General features: G+C 41.1%; 1 protein-coding gene across 2 annotated transcripts in view; it reads left to right on the top strand.

Moving 5' to 3' along the window:
- Window positions 1-289: 289 nt before the first annotated feature.
- bcl9 (BCL9 transcription coactivator) overlaps window positions 290-18,820 on the top strand; it is a 36,675-nt gene continuing 18,144 nt past the window's right edge. The window contains exons 1-2 of one of the 2 annotated variants that reach the window (XM_061053455.1): window positions 290-450; window positions 3,076-3,246. The gene's annotated coding sequence lies outside the window, so the exon portion shown is untranslated. Of the gene's footprint in view, window positions 451-514; window positions 875-3,075; window positions 3,247-18,820 lie in introns of those variants that run through there. The other variant, XM_061053456.1, reaches the window with a different exon arrangement.

Raw genomic sequence — 18,820 nt, 5'->3', positions numbered from 1 at the left:
GTAGCCTACTTTCACCAGAGGAAGTTGCAAACCAAAACACGATGTTATAATCCCACTAAATGTGAAGTTAAACAGTTTAAAGGTGAGTTTAAGTGCATTTGACCTCCTTATGAAATTACATCGTGTTTGTGAGTGTTACGTGAGGTGGACGGTGGAGTTTCTTCTCTGTCGGACAGTTATATTCTCACTGGCACACAGACCTGACCTAGAACTGCTACTTAGAATTCGGGCGAAACCATCTCGCCTGGAACGGAGGGGGGTGGGGGGGAGAGAGACGACAGGAAATCTTGACTGGGATATAATGGAGTAGGACCACTGGAAAGCTCGGGCGAAAAAGGGGGGGAGACACATTTCTATTTTATAATGTTACCGTGAAAATGTTGTGATTTGATAAGCGTGCGCTATGAATACGTCATTCGAGGAAAAGCGGGAGTTAAGCTAACATTCCAGGTGAGTGCTTCCCTTTTTTTTTTCTCTCCATATCCAGGTTGGAAAGTGTCGCTACCCGTAGCTCGCCTCCTGGCAACGGGCACATGCGGGTCCTCCTCCCGGGGACATCTCACTCCGGTATCCGTTCTTCTCTCTGCCTCTGTCCCCCCCCTGAAGGGCTGGCTAGCTTACACCACGTCGTGTCTGGCCTGGCAGACAGCGAGCACCCTCTTTTCAAAGCGTGAATGCCCTTTTTTTTTTTTCTCCCAGCGCACCAAAAAGCGGATTATTCACGATGTTTTCAGCATGGTGTAAAACCCGCGGAGAAATATTGGTTTTTACCCCATTATACTGGAGGACCGCCCGGGCTCGGTGAAAATGAAAAACGGATACAATGCAGCATGCATGTTCTGCATTCTTCAGGAGTAGGTCTACTACACCGCTGGTATTGTATTACCTTTATTAAAATGTGTGATATGATTTATAAACGCGTTACAATGTTACAGGCCTCGGCCGGTGATTGTGTCGGCCAGCCCTCTCATCTGCTGAGCGATTTAATTGTTACATTGTTGCAAACGTTTGCCCCAAAAAAGGAAGCGGGACTGCATTCTTTTGTCTAATCGAGAAAACCCCCTTAAATGAATCTTTAAGTGTGTGTGTGTGTGTGTGTTTTTTAATATTTGTATGTTTGTGCCCGTTGTTCTCTGCTCTCCTGCCGCCGTCCACTGCCTCCCTCTTCGGGAAAAGACTTTGTTTGCGCTGGCCGACGCTCCATGAATGCAAGTGCTGAAGTCCTCCCTTCCCCCCCCCCCCATACACACACACACACACACACACACACACAGTTCCTCTGGCGAAACAGGAACAACTTCTTTTAGGAAAAAGAAAAAAAAAAGTTCCTGGAGTTTTCAAGCGCCATGGAATTACTTTGTCCGCCAAGAGTAGTCCAGTGAGGCGCTGAGATTTCAGGGTTGGGGAGGGGAGGGGGGGGGGGGGGAGTCTTAGTCTTTACTGCTTTACGTTTATTTGCAGAGTTTTTAGCTTTGGTGGATGTCGTTGTGTATTTTTAGGACGACTTCCTCGAGTTGGCCCGTTCGCGAGTAGCCTGTAACTTGTGTGTGGCATTGTGCTGCTGTGTTGCCTTAAGCAAGTCCAGAGAGCTAAACATGAAATAATGTTTTCACCGTTTTTACTTTTGTAGCAGTTTGTGAACTCTAGTCTGGGCCTCATTGTGACGTAAAAAGTCTGAGACCCATAGAGTTAGAAAAAAAGCTCTTTAAACGACCTGAGATACCTGGAAATGTACCCCCCCCCCCCCCAAGTAAATGAAGTCTTAACTTTTTATCATTCTTAAAGCAAGTATCCCTAAGTAATTTATTATCCATTTTGTCAATAATTCAATTTAAATTAGTTTATATCAAATTGACTTCATGCTAAGTGTTATTCCTTATCATCATAAAGAAAAAACATGTTGTGCTTTGTTGCAGTTTACTCCTTCATCTGATTCTGTTATCCAGGGACACTTTTCAACTTAGCATGTAGGGGGTCAACATGTCTGCTAGTTGCTTAGATTAAAGTGTAAACCTTCCTATCACAGGACTCTGGTCTCCTCAATTGCTAGGCAACAATGATGTCTATGAGCTCCCCATCTATTGCAAAGTCTTAAGGCAGCTTAGTATTGACAACGATGGTCAAAAACTTGATCAAGCTTCAAATTGACCACAACCTGGATGACTGAGAACCTACACAAACAAACTCTTATTTGCATTTAAGAAGTTTACAAAAGTGGCTCCCAGAATTCATATTTTTGGAGGACGTCATTTTAGATGCAAGTGGAAACAAATCTCCCGATAGAGTATCATTTCATATTTGATTTATTTGCTGATACTAATACTTAATAATACACAACAACAAAAAATATTTTCTCATAATCCTGAAACACTGTTCATGAGCAAACAGGAGCAGGAAGAAGAAAACTTATAATACCTGCCCCATTTTCCTAATAACACAAGAAACTGTTTAACAGAATAAGATGGATAACCTGTTGTTTTCTATTTCTTTCACAAAACAAAAAAATAGATCAACAATATAAAAAACAATCAGTTAGATGAACTCAAAACATTCAGAAACTTTTCTTTATACATTATTTTAAATTGAACGACAGTTGAGCATCATTTTAAAATGATTATCGAGAGAAATTCCATAATTTAACTCCATTTACTGAATTGCACATTTGTTTTAATGCAGTGCGTGCAAATGGACTTTTTAAAATTAAATCTCTGTCTATCTATGATCCTCCTCATTAGATGTAAACACAAACAACTTCTGTACATTATCGGGTAATGATCTATTTCTCGTTTTAAACACGACTAGTAATGTTTTCAAGTGATATCATGCACCGCCTCGTAGTCCCTCATGTGTACACCCGTCGATAACTGAAGTATAAATGAGTGTCTGGGTTAAAAAAGGCTAGAAGACACTGTTCCTGAAGTCCCTAATGACCTAAGCTTTGCACCGGTTATGTCTTTGCTACACGTGGGTCTTCTTGTTAACATGAGCGACTGAGTGCTTTTCCTTGCCGATTTTGCTTGTTTTTTTTTTTTTTGTGTGTCAACCGATGAGCAAGCGTCTCTCTCTCTGTTCCAGGTGTGAATGACTTGTGGCTGTAGGGTGTCGTGAGTGGGCCCGTTTCCTTCAACAGCCTCCGTGGCTGACTGGGAGGAGTCAAGAAGTGGAGTGCAGACATCAGTGCCCAGGGGACCCCGAGACCTGGTTCTCCACATGAGGCCCTGCTGAAAGGGCAGGGGGGCTTCTGAGGTAACCCAGCTCAACACTTAAGCTAACTCTTTTCACACACATTATTATCACACCCTGTTTCTTTCATACAAACATTTTCTCTGTTCTTAAAAAAAAAAAAAAAAAAAACACATTCATGGCACACTGCTTTCTGTCCAGATTTATCAGAATCAGATTTATTGTCCAGGTATGCTTACACACACAAGGAATTTAACTTTGGTGAACTGTGCTCTCTTATGTACAGGTACAACAATAAACATAATAAAAAAAGACTAATATTTACATGACTAAATATGAAACAGTGCAGTGGTGAATAGTGCAAAAAGATGCTGAAGTAACATGATAAGTAAAATGCAGTTATGTGAGAGATGGGTCAAATATGTCATTGTTAACCACTGTAAGCTATGACGATACATAAGTGCTGTGTCTATAATAACTCCCAGGCTACTTTTCAATTCCCACACTGCCAAACTATTTAGCAGGCCAGAAAAAGATTTAAAATGTCCCTGCATACATGCATGCATGTCAGATCTAGTTTAACATGAATAGGATGTTCCTGTCATTTCCTGTTACATGTTGTAGAATACAAGCAGCATTCCTTTGGGTCTGTTCTGACCCGACAACATTTCCATTTCAGAAGATAGTTGCATCTAATTGAGTGGTTATCGTGGTGATGTTTTCTTTTGTCTTCAGTGACACCGATTTTTTTAACAACATTTGGACTGAGCACTCGGACAGATGAATTACCAAGTGTGTCATAGTTCAGGGCATGCTGTTAGGATGAGAAATGTGTCCAACTTGTATGCGTACTCAGTTAAAAAAATATGTAATTTGTAACTTTAGGCAGTGATGGCACTTAAAACTAAAGTTGTCAAATAACTAGAATTTTAAACTTTGACATGATACGAGTAAGAATCAAACGTGACTTGTGCAGAAAAACAGATATTCTGCTCTCTCTTGATCTATTGTGGTTTGTCTTACATGAGAAGTTAGAAAGACACTGGTATTGTTTTCATAATTCAAGACGATCTCCTTTATTAATATTCCACTTGGTCTCAGTGCAGATTTGTGTTTATGTTCTCTGCCATGTTTGTGAGCTGTGAAAGTATGCAACATCCGGTTGGTGATGCTTCCCGGCCTGCTCGCTCTCATTGGCTATTGGCAGTCTCATCTAGAATCTCAAATATCGAACATGTTTGTGATTTTCAATTTGAGATTTGGGAGGCTCCGACTCGATCAGGAGCAGTAAAATAATCCTGTTGACTCAACCGGGAGGATAATTTGGACAAAGCCTACCATCAGGCCACGCCCCCCCTGATCATTGAGGTGGGCAGTTGTCTAAAATCGTCTGGTGTGTAACCAGACTAAGTATCCTTGAGTCAGTTTCATAGATGCAAAAATCTGAAAATATGATTAATAAATGTCCCATATCTAAATTAAATTTTGGTAAAACTTTTGAGAAACCTTCAGAGTTTTCTTTGTTGTAGCTAAAAGTGAATCAGTTCTTAAAGTAGATATTTTCTGAATCCAGATCATAGTTAATCATCAAAGATAGCTTTGTTGTTTTCACCGTACATCAGACTACATTTAAAGGATAAACAACGAGATCTGCTCGATTGCTGAAGTCTCACACTGTGCGATTTTCCCCGATTGTCTAAAAGTCGGGGTGGCATGTCAGGTCACACTGTACGACTGAATCGTTTACGACGCTCTACCAGACCTTGAGATTGACGTGCTCACACTGTAAGACCCGATTGTCGGCACGGCCGGAGAGCTCACACTGTACGAGTGAAATCGGGACGGAGCGTTGACAATTGTTAATAAAGTTTCATTTGAAAAAAACAAAGGACGGCAGTTGATGAAAGAGAAGGAAGTGGAAGTTGTTGTAGGATATAGAAAAGTTGATACAATCGTAGATATATGGAGACAAGTTTCAGAAAAGTGCTGCACTGATGATCTGTACAGAAACCTAAAAAAAAAAAACGCCTGCCGCTGGTCGCCATGACTACAGTCCTCCCTTGTCTCTCGTTGTTATATTGTAGTCACACACAACTTCTGCCGGACCCTTTCATGACGTAAACATCAAGATTTTTAAATTCTAAATATTAAAACATGTTTGAAATAAATCGGGGCGTCCCCGACGATCGCCGGGCAGATCGGGGACGTTAAGATTGGATCTTTGTACCGCTCACACTACAAGATAATCTGAACAGAGAATCGGGTCCGAGCAGCCTTGAGTCGGGAGAGACCCTGAGATTGTCGGGAAGGAAGAATCAGAGCTCAACTCGGCCCGATTATCTTGCAGAGTGAGCCAGGCTTTAAACATTTCAAACATTTCCTGACTTATAATAATAATAATAATAATAATGTTCCCTTTTTAAAATTCATACCTGGAAGTGTTTTTGGTTAAATTATGGCGCAAAGGAAGCAAACACCCAAAGCTTAACTTGGTGTCATCACTGGATAGCTCTGATTGACATTTCTCTATGGATGTGCCGACTGGTGCAGGCTGACGAGTTTGGCCTTGGGTTTCCCCCCTTTGCATCCTCTCTGATGTTCAGGCTCAGCAGCTTGAAAAGGAACCTCAAGGCTGCTCTGCTTTGGACGATGGTTTGGTTCTTATATTCTGATCTGCACATGTTGAGGACTCGATCCTAGAACTCATCCTGAGAACACTAGTGTTTATTTATCTGCTATCTAATCCGGAGTGTGTTAACCAAAAAAACCACAGCGAGGTGAAGGATGCGGGGGGAATGGATATTGATGTGAAGTGGAAAAGGATTTATTTTCTCCTCTGCTGTATTGGCCTCTCATGTTTCCGTGCATTTGTTTGCTTCATGGGTTTTTCTAATTAAAACTCGCAAAGGCGTGTGTTGTCTATGACACCCGGAGATGACATGAGGGGGGAGGGGGGTTGTCGTCTCGTAGTCTTTGTAGTGGGAAGCTTGAAGCTCCCCTCCACAGTTCATACACTTGGTTGGACCCAAACGTGTCTGTTTTTCTATAGTTTCAGGTTTACTTCACTCTGAGGCCTCTTTATTTATCGTCTCTCTCTCTTTTTTTTTTTTTACACTTCCACTCATTGTCTCTCCCGCTCTGTAAACTCAACTCAGTATTTTAAATTACTCAGAAAATGCAACATGTTTCCCCGTTTTCTGACTTAAGCCTTTTCACACTCTTTTAGATTTACAGACAATTTCAAGACAGTCTGCCACCTGAAAACGTCCCGCACAAATGACCCTCACATTGGAGATTTTCACTGTCAAAACGAGGGGGAGGGGGTTTCAGGGGGGGCAGGGCATGAAGTGAAAAGGTTTCTAGGGAAATGGCAAATTTTAGCAAGAGTTTTCAACGATATGATCGACTCAAGTCTCCCTGAACATTTCAGGAGTTTCATGCATGTGTGAAAACGGTGTTATATTTATACTTCCAGTTAATTAAGGATTTGCTGCTAAATGACTCCTTTTATAGTCAGACATCCACAGTACAGTAATTATGCCCTTTCCCCCCCAGAGAGCTGGGAAAAAATACTATTGAGATTTTTAGACATAATTGGTCTACACTTTTAAGATTAAACCATTTTCAAAGATTAGAGTAACGTTGATTTATTCTTGTAATGTACAGAAAACTTAAACTTTAAATCATCCTGCACAGTCAAACTCTACTCCGATAATCTACAGAGAACATTAAAATACACAAAAAAAAACACAAATTCTATCGATGGATGTTTTTCTTCAGCTCCATGAAACTTGGCAGGGATGTACATTCATGAGCTTTTAGGCCGTGTTCACACTTGACTTCTTTTTTCAACTGCCAGCGCCTTTTTTACATACAAGCCTATGGAAAAAGGAAAACGCCTTTTTTAAAAAGCGCTGCGCCCGACGCCTTTTTCAGTTGAATTATTTCAACTTTTCAGAAAAGCGCTGGGTGACGTCAAGCGCCTTTTCTGACAGCTGACCAATCAGGACGAGTAGTAACCTACGTCCATAGTTACCGGTGCAATTTCCGCGGTAATGTTACAGATTCACTCGCGACAGCACGAGATAATACGATGTTCGTGGTATAAAACTCAACGCAAACCTTATAAACACATAAACAAACACACAAACGGTCGTTTTTCTGAACCGTCAAAACGGAGACTTTTATTCTGAAAATAAACCGGATGTTTTAATGTTGTATCGGTGTCTGACTTCCCGTCCCGTTTGTTCTTTTCTGTGCTAAATTGATCGTCCTGGTTCGTCCATTCGGTCAGTGAGATGTTGTGACCGCACAGTTATCCACAAAATCTTACAGAGTCAGTCTCATTAATAAGTAAACAGTGAATCAGTTTCATTCAGTGGGACAGTCGAGAAATTCAGAAAGACTGTTATTTGTGCTTGTTGAAGGCAAAGCTCTAAAGATCTGAGAGATTTTAACACCAACAATAGCTAAATTTAAAATAAAATTAAAATAAATATCCAGAGTTAAAATAATAGAAAACACACATGTGGATAGATGATGGCTGGAACTGTGATATTAGATATAACAACAACACAATTATTCAAAACAAAACTAGTGTTAAATTCCTGTTTAAACATTAGTTAACAGTATTTATTAAACAATGTAACAGTATTTCATTCCAAACAGCATTTTCAGCAAGTACAAGAACTACATCATCACTTGTTTTCTTCATTCATTAAAATAACAAATATGGAAAAGTCATCTCTTCGAAACATAATACAGATAAAGAATATCGGCCACAAGGCATTGCAGATTATATTTTTTATAAACTAACCTCTTGTTGTCAGTTCATACAGCACAGTCTCTCTCTTTCCAGACACTTTCAGGTCTAAATATGAATGTGTTTTTGTGTGTGTGTGCGTAGGAGGTCTCAGTCTCATATGTGGTGGGATTGTTGCCCGTTCATGATCCACAGGGGGATGTGTCTGGCTGAGTCAGAATGCACCTATAATTCTGCTTTCATGGTTTCCTCTGCTGTGATTGACAGTTATTGCTCAGACAGGCTGCCCCTACTGACCGAAGGGGAGGGGGTCCTCTCCAACAAAGCCGCCCTCAGGTGGAACCTGGAGGCGGCAGCGACCTGCAGTCAACTCGTCTTAACCGTGCTTAAAGCTGCCAGCCAGGCGAAGGTCCTGTCCTGCTAAAAGATTGACTGCTGTCACTAGTTAGAGTCGTTTAATGCAGACAAATGACACGATGCTAATCTGCAGATGTTTATGTTCTGGTTATCACATGTCATTAAATTCCCTGGACGATGATGGCACTAAGAAATAGTTCTGATCTGTCCTTAGGAGTCAGGCTGAAAATGTTTTAGGATGTGATTTGGGCCATCACATCTCCAAAGATTAAAAACAATTATACATGTTTTTCTCCTGATACACATCTTCCATGGCTTATCTGTCTTCACTGCTGATGAGATAACTGCTGATGCCACTTTTTCTACTTGAAAAGAGGTTAACAACCTTTTAGTTTCTGCACACCTGATAACAATTAGCGCTAACATGTAGCATGCAAAGACTATTAGAAAGAGAGTTCAGTTATTCCAAAGATGCTGACGTCTGTGGAGGTCTATAAAGTGTTAGTCCACATGGGTAGAAGAAAAGATGACTGTTAGTGCCCTGTTTGTTTTTAATTTACTATAAAGCATGGTGCATGTGACTTGACTCACAGAGCCTGTTTGTGACTCAAACTTAATCGTGTTTTATTGTGAGCGTGTTTCGCCTGTAGCTTCCCCCGGTTGGCACAGACTAGGTTTTGATTTATTTTTTTTATGGTATGTTCCTGCAACCGTGTGCACTGGAGGAGGTATAGACTGTGCACGGGGCACGCTGTTGGCTCTTTTAGATTAATTTAACTATGCATGCAGCAACAAGTCTCAATTATCATGTGTTCTTTGACTAAACTGTTAGTGTGAATAAAATGGAGATTGTGGTATGATCTTTGGTTTAGTTCCTTAAAATAAATACAAAAAAACAACTAAGCATACAATGTGTGTTTAAAACAAGTAAACATGTACACAGAATGAATACAAACTATTTTGGAATAATAAATGAATAGGCTAATACAAGCTGTTGAATGAATGTAAACTCCCTTTTCAAAAACAAAATGAGATCACTTTCACTTGGTTCTAACCACCAGCTTTAGTGTCTTTGCTTCTGGATAGTTAAAGTCTTTATGTGATTTTTTTGATCCAGCAGGTGTCGCCCTTGAGCACCAGCATGAAACCAAAACAACTCGCGCTGCATTGTTGTGTTAGCATGCTAATGCTAGCGATCTTTATTATGCTCGTATCTTCACACTGCATGTAAATTTACCTGAAATGAGCGTGATCTAGAAACACAGTTAAGCAGTGAGTACAGTATGTTATTCTTCTTTTCTCTAGTCCCTCAATTAAACAACTTTTATACACGAGGGGAGGAGTCAGCCGGCCGTCCCGACGATGTAAACAAACTGAAGATAGGACTCTGAAAACTCTGAAAACATCACAGACAGCGGGACTCGGGTGTTACACCCATTGTAGACAGTCTCATATTTCTTTTGGCTAAGAAAGCTAAAAGAGGACTGTATCAACCTTTCTTTCCACATAGCTGTTGGTCTGTGCAACAGTGTGATAAATATCACACTATAAGACACAGTATATTTAATCAGCAGCGACCTCTCAATAGAGTATGATATTAATTTGAAGGTAATGCTAACCTCCGCTGTGTATCACACACCAGGGATGCATCTTGAGTCTCTTGGGTAGAAAAAAAAATCAACAGGTGTCCCTCTTTCTGTGTTTGCAGTTCTGGATGAATGTTCTTTTTACTGCCATGAACCTATCATGTTTCCAAACAGCTGTGGTCTTTTTTTGTGTGGTTGTGACATTCTCAATAGAGCCACATCTCAAACGTCATATTCATCCTACATGTTAGTTTTTCCTAAAGTTTTAAGTGGATGCTTTGCTCACAACATAGGGAGTACATTTATTTCTTTGTTCTTCTCATATAATTTATTTAAACAACATTTAAATGAGATGAAATACTAATTATTATTTCCTCCTTCAACATACACCACTAAACTTATTTTGCTTCTGGGGGCCATAATGGCAACAAAGAAAAAAAGAGGTGTGACAATTAAGAGAGTGTGTAACGACATCATCTCCTCTTCTGAAAATAAAAGCTGATAAGTGGAAGGGGGGAAGTTCATTGTGTCTCTTCTTTCAGGATTAATTGGCAGATTACATCTAAAGCCACTTTACCTGCTTTCCATTGGCTAATACACTGCATGCTTTCAATATAGATAGGAAATACTTAAATGTCAGGCGTAGTCTGAAATTTGTCTTGCGTCACATCGGCTCCATTTGCGGCACAACAATTAAGACAGGAAACAAAGATACAAACATTTGACACAGCACTCAAACGCCAAACAAATACCCAGAGGCTCTAAACATGCTTTGATCGAGGATTCAGCTCCACATTCAATTTTAGGATTGATTGGTGAACAAAAGAGTGTTTCAGTTTGACCTTCTTATAATAATAATAATAAAGTTTATTTATAAAGCAGTTATCAAAACCAACGTCACAAAGTGCTTTATAGAAAAAAGAAAAAATCCCAACAGTCAAATAAACAACAATGAAATCCTATTAAAAGCATGAAAAATAAAACAACAGTGCAGCAATCATCCAATTAACAAAGAAAAGAGAAACAACCGAGCCAGAGATTGGCTGAAGTTAACAGTAAAACAAATAAAAACATCCTGGATGAAACAAGGATTATAAGAAGGCCTTTACGATAACAGTGTGTTTTTAAAAGAAGATACTGATGTAGCTCGTCTGACATCCTCAGGCAGGTCGCTCCACAGCCGAGGAGCCCGAGCTACAAATGCTCGATCTCTTTTTAGTTTTCAAGTTTGAGGTGTGAACAGTAAGGAGGTTCCTGCCTGAGGATCTCAGGTTCTTAAAACGTGGGACCCTGTATCTCCGGTTTGATGGTCATAGTTCATGCTCTGTGTTGAGAGCGTGGTCAGGGTCAGAAGCGATGCAGTCAGCCAGCCTCAACATGCTTTTGTTGTAGGCCGATTCACAGAGTCTTTGCATTGACATTTTTTTCTTTTTTTTCTTACCACTGTAACTTTTGCTGCTTTGCTAAAGTGCTCATGATGGATAGGCCGGATCTTTGTAACATAGCAATAAGTAAGGTCTTTTTACCTGCTTTTTGTAACATAAGAATGAGTAAGGTCTTTTACCTGCTTTTTGTAATATTAACAGACAAAGAGTAAGGTAGTTTACCTGCTTTTTGTAAAGTGTCTCAAGATAACACTTGTTATGAGTTGACGCTATACAAATAAAAATTGATTGATTGATTGATTGAATGGCCTACAACCTTAGAGCAGATGTTTAACTGCTGGAGCAGTTTAGACTTCAGAGTGGGGGACAGACACATATACCATGAGGTGTTACAGGACTGAAGGACGCTTAGAATCACAGAGGTAATGAACAAAACAAGAATCTGTCGACTCGCCCCAAAAGATCTCAGACGGCGGAGGAAATAAATTCTTTCTTTTATTACAATATGAGTAATGCCAGAGTAGACATAGTCTTGTTGAAGACCACTCGTGCTTTTAGCAGAACGGAGGCCAAGACAGAAAAGTACACCAGTAAGAAAGCCAGGACTCATGGGAACAGATGATGCCACAAACTTGTAGCACAGTCTTCAGTGGATCTCAGACATTATGAGGATACTTAAGTGCTGCAGCATGTTGGGTATTTCTATGTGCAATGGCATGACTATGTGCACATATATCGCTCTGTGCCTGTGTTTTTAATTGGGCAGATCTTAGCCAGTGTGTTTAAAATTCCATGGCAATGACACACGAGGGCAAACTGGGGTAACACAGGGACCCAATCTGGCTCGTATTCTCTGCACAGTGCTAATTTTGTTAGTAAGAAAGCGGAGCAGTGGAAGGCACATGTATTGTGTTCGGCTTTAAGTGAAAACATGTTTCTGCTTGTTTGTTGTTGTGCCAGCCAGGTCAGTAGATGTTTGAACCGTGTCACATGGTCTGACAGGTTGAGATGTCACTTTGTTACTGTTGCATGCTGATTTGGGAGTGAAAAATTGTAAAAAAATATATATATTTAGAGCACATTTTAAAATGTAAATCCCTGTTTGTTGTGAGACTTTAAGGAAAATCAAGGGTTAAGTTTCTTTTACTTGTGGCAACTGTGCAAAATGTTTGCAAGTTGCATGCAAGAAGAGCCTTCCACCAGTCAGTAAGGAGGGCAGGCCTGCTCTCTCTACTTCACCACAATGGTCTGTATGGCCTCTGGAGGGCCTGGCCGTTGGGATTTCCCACAATGCTTTTAGCCACAGGGAGACGTCCTCCCAGCATGAGCGAGGGGAGGAATGTGGCCCGAGTGTGGGAGCGACTGTCGGGATGGAGGGAGGGAGTCACGGACCAGAGAGCATGGTCAAGAGAAGGGAGGAAAGATGGGGTCTGTGCAGAGGGCAGCACAGTTTCTGTTCCGCTTTGTATTTGAGCCTCCGATGAGAGAAACCTACCGGACTTTATAATTTGGTTGTATGATTTGTGTGTATGTATTTAAACTAGTGGTGCTTTTTAATAATTACTGGTTGTGTTACTGGTGGTTTCAGTTGTTCAGGGATTGTAGCACAATATGCTAAATGTAAAGCTTTATTTCTCTCCACAAAATAGGCAGTGCACCCCTGCTAGAAGTCGTGTTCAAGGCTTCAAACTTTTTGATCCTTTAGTTTGGAAATCCCAAATTGATTTAATGTGCATAAATTAACCTTAGCTAAAATTCATCCTGAATAAATGACCTCTTTTAAAACAGTGGGATAGTGAAGTCTGGATAAGGAGTGCAGTTGAGCTGGACAGACCCCAAAAGAGAACACAGACAGATGATTGGTTGTGCTGCATGTTGCCTCTCATTCAGCCTCTGCAGTTTATTACATCTTCTAATCAGAGCTAGTGGACTGCACATTTACTAGAATCCATTTGTGTATTAGCCACATTGCCATTGATTTTTTTTTCCCAACCTGGATCCGTCATACTTTAATTCTTCGCCCACCTGAATGAACCTGTGAAGACCTCTGCTGTTGATGGACTTTAATATACAGATGTCTTCTGTCAGAAGCTATCATGTTCATGGCTCAGTGTGCTTACTTTTGCAAGTCAAACTATCAAATTGCCAAAGTTTTTGGTGTCAAAGCTCAAACATTAAAGTCTTTCTATGTGATTTTTCACACTTAAATGTATAAATCAAGTATATCCTCTGAAATAGGGATATATATATATAGTGTGATATTTATCAGACTGTTGCACAGACCAACAGCTATGTGGAAAGAAAGGTTGATACAGTCAACTCTTTTAGCTTTCTTAGCCAAAAGAAATAAAAGACTGTCTACAATGGGTGTAACACCCGAGTCCCACTGTCCGTGATGTTTTCAGAGTCCTATCTTCAGTTTGTTTACATCGCCCGGACGGCCGGCTGACTCCTCCCCTCGTGTATAAAAGTTGTTTAATTGAGGGACTAGAGAAAAGAAGAATAACATACTGTACTCACTGCTTAACTGCGTTCCTAGATCACGCTCATTTCAGGTAAATTTACATGCAGTGTGAAGATACGAGCATAATAAAGATTGCTAGCATTAGCATGCTAACACAACAATGCAGCGCGAGTTGTTTTGGTTTCGTGCTGGTGCTCAAGGGCGACATCTGCTGGATCAAAAAATCGCATATAAAGCCTTTAAGGCAGAGATAGCAGGATTTAATGTGCCTTAAGTTTGTGCTCATTGCTAAGTTGTTTCTCTTCACGCATTAGATTTGGTTTCCCTCATTGTTTTTAATTTTACTAAAATGATTTGCACCTCGTCTTCTAGCGGTGGAAAGGGAGATGAAATATACATTTGTCGCACACCTCTAATGATAGTGTGCATAGGACTGAGAGTTTGGCTTATATAAAAACAGTGTAACTTTTAACTAGTCGTGTCGTAGAAATATTTTTTGAGTGTGTTTTTACAATTTGTCCAAAAGTTTCGATGAATCTTACCGTTCAGTTTTGCGTTTTTCTTGCCAAAGTTAAACTCTTATGTTGTGCACTTATGTAAGCGTTAGACACTGGCACTCCCCATGCCGTGTCACGGCCCATTGTTGCCAGTTACTCAGTCTCTTTGTCTCATACAGAGTAGAAAGGTGAGTATGTGGGTGTGTGAGCAAGACACACCCACTTAGCACGAGATGCAGAGACACAGAGAGAAGCAGATCGACGGAGATGCAGGGTGAAGTGTGTGTGTGTGTGTGTGTACGACGGAGTTCACAGCAGGCTGGACTGCTCGAGTGCCAGTCCTGCTGCCGGAGCTGGGCCGCCACACATGGCAAGGTGCCCAGACTACGCCAGCAGATGTGTCACTAGTGAGTCAGCTGTGAGCGTGTTTGTGTGTGTGTGAGACACGGACATCCACCCGCTCTCTCTCTGTGAAGAGGGCGACTTGTGTAATAAACCCCCCCCCCCCCCCCTCCCCTCCCCCCATCCTATGGGTATATCTGTATCACACCCTTAACCCCATCCTCCTGCTCTGATTGCTGCTTCCATCATTGTGATGGACACGGAGCGGCTCATGTCACTCTGACATGATATGACCAAATGTGACATTACACACATGTTGCCCCCCCAGGGGTGGAGGGGCATCGTCTGCCGACCAGAGGATAGGACACGGCGAGGGGATGGGCTGATGATGGTTGTAAGAAGAATTACAGCAGTGTTTGAGGGGGAAGGACTTTAACACACTCAGGTGAGCAGAGGAGAAAACGTCTGTGGAGATGTTTTAGCTTTTGTACTACGGCAGCTGTGAAGAATGAGGAAAAGTTTAAAGGGATACTTCACCCATTTACATTAATCTTTGTATCATTAGAAACCTGGTAGTATTTTTGAATGGTCGTGCATCCCGCCCTCATTTTCCCCTGAGATGTGAAATCTTTGTATTTCTGAGTCTGAAAAGGAGCTTCCAGTGACCGCCGGGGCCGACGCTGGCCGCTGGTGAGGACGAGGAGCCGGGGCCGGCTCGAGCTGGGGCGGACTGGTAGTGCCGGTGCTCTCACTGTTTGCCTATGGACACAGACATAGAGTCTGTTTTCTGACAGGAATTTACAAGATTAATTCTGGAAGAAATCTCTGAATCAGTTGAGGAAACGGTCTTATGAAGTAAATATGTCTGTAAATGTTTTATGTATGTATGTATTTATGTATGTATGTTTAATGTATTACTATATTTCTCCTGCTATATTGTATATTTTGGAGAAACTGTAACGATGGAATTTCCCTCTGGGATTCATAAAGTATTTCTGATTCTGAACTAGAGGACCTTAGTGGGAGTGGCCTGTGGTGCTGTGCATTCTGGGATTTGGTGTCTTTCATCCACATGAGCCAAAAACACACTTTCTGTCTTTTCTCGGCCAAGAAGGCACCAACTTCAAAATGTATTTCACATTTCTACATATATGACCCGATGTCAATACAGAGTCATGTTTCAACAGGTGAAGTATCCCTTTAAGGTTCTTCATAAAGATTTGTTCACCTCAGTTTAAGTAGACAGTGAAACTTGTGTGTGTCGTTCCTGCCTGAGCGCTCTCGTTCCTGTCGTGGTAGAGATGCACTGCATGTCAGACGTTGCATCAGTGGCGTCACGGCGGCGTCTATGTTTAGTGACACTCAGCATTCCTCACATTCTGTATACGTACCAAGCCTGAGTCATGAGCGGTATCTGCAGGGTGTGGCATGTTGATTTTGGTGCTTTTAAGGAGGCCACCTCAACCGCTAGGGCGTACAGGTGTCGTTTTTTATTAGACAGTTTATTTGTTTTGGGTGGTGGGGTGTCGAGTAGGGGAACAAATGTCACAATCTTACCTAACTACAACTAGTTCCTTCACATGCATATTAGCCTGCAAGCATGTCATATATCACACCAGTGTTTCCACTTATCATTTATCCAGAGGAGGGTTAACCTGCTCCTCTTAAAGGAAGGCAAAAAATACTTCATGTATGGAATGTAACTTATTATGTGTGCGCTCTCTTTATTCCAGCAGAGCGTGTACGTCTTTAACGTGCTCTGCTGACTGAGCGTTATCTCTGATCTGCTCACGTGTTCCCGTCCAGGCTGAGGGCGAGTTTTTCTTCTTTGACAGACTGACACGTATCCTTCATGCTTGTTTCTCAGACGCAGCGCCAGGCAGGATCATACACACTGGCTTCTTTTAAAGAAAGTCGATTTCTCTGAAACATTTACAATATGAGGCAGCTTTTTGTTCATCTGCTGACTTTAAGTATTCTAATTTTCACATTGGAGTATAGCCTGATCCTCTTATACAACAAAAACACTATGAATGAATGGTGTCGACCAGTACATTATTTTTAAACACACATTGATTTTAATTTCAGAAAATCAATTTTTTGATGATCTGGATGGATCATTATTTGTTTATTTTGATAAATTTATCTCAGTCAGAAATGATTCACGGCTATAAATCAGACAATGACTTTCTCACCAGTGGCAGTGTCACTCAAACCCTTTTCACACATACGGAAATCTCCTGAAAAACTCTGGAGATTAGTCTACCCGGAGGTTCTGTAGGCTGTGTGTGAACGCAAACAGACGCATTTTTCGTGCGGACTTTACCCGGAGTTTCTCCTCCAGACCGCTAGTATTTTATCTGCAGAATATCTGAGTGAGCTGATGTCTGGACGCGGCAGCATGTACTCCGGAGATTTTCAATTTGAGCCAATAGAAAGAGAATGACGTTTATACAGTGACTGTCTAAAGTGTCTACACGCGACCTCTACGATCTCCGCGCTCTAATTAAACGGCTGCATTCTGTTTTCTGTTCGTCAGTATGTTGTTCTCCTCTCTTTTGTGGATGTTGTCATTCCATTGGATTACACATAGCATTGATATAAAGACAAATATTCTCCCCCCCCTCCCCTCTGACAGGGATAGTCTCCAGCTGTGAGGAGCATATGTGAATGACTAGGTCGGGAGAATCTCTGGAGAAGTCCTCCTGTAAATATCTAGATATTATTCGGAGTGCAGATGTGAAAGCGGCTACTGAGGTTGGCTTATGTGTGAAACTCATGAAAGAGCAGGTAGCCTATTCAAACTATTGCAAAGGAGATATAAACGGCCACTCTTCAACACAAGTTGTTCTGTTTGCATTTAAGTTTGGAGTCCACTCTTTTCAAAGAAATGTTTTGGAAATGTTGGACCTTTCTATCTGGACTAAGCATTCAGTTTTTACATATAATGTTGTTTGTAAAGTTTTGACCTGAGGCTTCATAAAGTGTAATTAGAAGGCATATCAGGCACATGTACGGTGTGTCTGTGTTTGATATATCCATCTGCTGCACACAGAATGCTTGCCTTCTGATGGCAATGCATTGTTTTTATTGTTTCACCAAGAAGAGGATAATGTGGTTAATATTATCACCTTAAACATATAAAAGGAATAAGGAAAAATTTGAGATGGAGGCCGAGCAGACAGAGAGCGAATAGGGGAGCTCGAGAGCGAGGAAGAGGGAGCAATACTCCATTGTGACTGAACTGCAAAATGGGATTTGCATAAATAAGGCTGAAACGTCAGCAGGCCCTTTTTTTTTTTTTTTTTTTTTACAGCCAACTGCAGAGCTGAGACGAGGGAAGAGAGAGAGCTGGCGTGTGTGCTGCACTCAAGCATGCTTTTCCCCCTTCTTTTTAAATATATAATGCGTCTGTAGTAGGGCTGGGTGATATGGACCAAAACTCATATCTTGATATTGATTAGCTGAATTGTGATACTCGATATATATCGATATGTATTTTATTAACAGTGAAAACACATATAAAATAAACTACCTGTTTGTGAATTTAAAAAGTAATATTATAAAATAAAAATGTTCCTTAAATACAATAAAAGAGAGAGAGAGGAGGAGCAGGGTGAAGAGGGACAGACAGTCAGTCATCTCAGTGAGGTGAGAAAAAGGTGACCTGGCACCTCTGTAACGTTATTTTAATGCAACATAAACTATATCCATATTAACGATATTATCTCTCTCCCTCTCTCTCTCTTTCTCTCTCGTTCCCTCTCTCTCTTTCCCTCTCCCTCTCCCTCTCCCTCTCTCTCTCTTCTTCTTTCTCTCTCTTTCCCTCTCTCTCTCTCCCTCTCTCTCTTTCTTTCTCTTTCCCTCTCTCTCTTTCTTTCTCTCTCGCTCTCTTTCTCTCGCTCTCTTTCTCCCTCTCTCTTTCTCTCTCTCGCTCTCTCTCTCTCGCTCTCTTTCTCCCTCTCTCTCTTTCTCTCTCTTTCCCACTCTCTTTCTCCCTCTCTTTCTCTCTCCCTCTCTTTCTTTCTCTCTTTCTTTCTCTCTCGCTCTCTTTCTCTCCCTCTCTCTCTCTCTCTTTCTCCCTCTCTCTCTCTCCCTTTCTCTCCCTCTCTCTTTCTCTCTCTCTCATTCTCTCTCTCTTTCTCTCAGTGAGATGAGAAAAAGATGACCTGGCACCTCTATAACGTTATTTTAATGCAACAAAAACTATATCGATATTAACGATATCGTCTTACCCTATAAAA

Source organism: Labrus mixtus, chromosome 13 (assembly GCF_963584025.1).
Source record: "Labrus mixtus chromosome 13, fLabMix1.1, whole genome shotgun sequence".
NCBI lineage: Eukaryota > Metazoa > Chordata > Actinopteri > Labriformes > Labridae > Labrus > Labrus mixtus.
The sequence above is the reverse complement of the archived record's forward strand: the minus strand, read 5'-3'. Positions and strand labels throughout refer to the sequence as shown.